Source organism: Mastomys coucha, unplaced genomic scaffold (genome assembly GCF_008632895.1).
Source record: "Mastomys coucha isolate ucsf_1 unplaced genomic scaffold, UCSF_Mcou_1 pScaffold22, whole genome shotgun sequence".
Taxonomy (NCBI): Eukaryota; Metazoa; Chordata; class Mammalia; order Rodentia; family Muridae; genus Mastomys; species Mastomys coucha.
Genome location: NW_022196905.1, coordinates 82,738,595 through 82,739,446, shown reverse-complemented (window position 1 = coordinate 82,739,446; position 852 = coordinate 82,738,595).

The following is an 852-nucleotide window of genomic DNA, read 5'->3' as shown; positions in this document are numbered from 1 at the left end:
AAGGATAGTAGATGGAAAACATCAACATAAGGAGCAAAACTACACCTTAGAAGAAGCAAGAAAGTAATGTTTCAACAAATCCACACAAATCTAATCCACTTCTTACAACAAAAACAACAGGAAGTGACAATTACCTTTTCTTAATATCTTAATATGAAAATTAATATTACCAACATATCCTAAGTAATTGAAATCCAATAATATGGGGAATTAGCAATTTGTTGACTGTCATCAAATGGTCTCTCTAATTTGGTAAGTGGAGAAATAGGTCTAATATTGTACAATCTATATATACTTTCAGCTTGTTTGTGACAGTGTCTTGCTGTATACAACATAAGGGTCTTGAAATCTTGCTTCTCCTATCTTAGCCTCTCTATTAGTCGTATTGTTTATTTCATGTTTTTACACTATACTATGGTTTTCAGAACAGCTTATATATTTCAAAAGTATTTATATACACAAGGGACATAGACAATTAACTTGGGAGGTGGCTTGTAGGAAAGAGAACAACAAAGAGTGAAACTGAATGCTTTGCTTGACATTTATAGCTTTTGTATCAAGTTTGAAGAAGAGGACTTTACAAGTTACTCTTTCTCTGAGATGAATGCTTCTCCAAATTATCACAGTCAATGAACCAGATTCTTACCCACACCTAATGTCTGTACCACCCTCCAAGCAGAACCATTGTTCATTGAAACAGGTGGTGAATGACTTTATGAATAGACTATCTTAATACACACACCATTTCTTAAATGAATGTAATCTGTTCTCTGTGGCCTGAGATTAAAGTCACTCACTCAAGTCAAATAGTTTTGACCATAGCAGGAAGTCTGTATCCAAAAATCGTGCCTA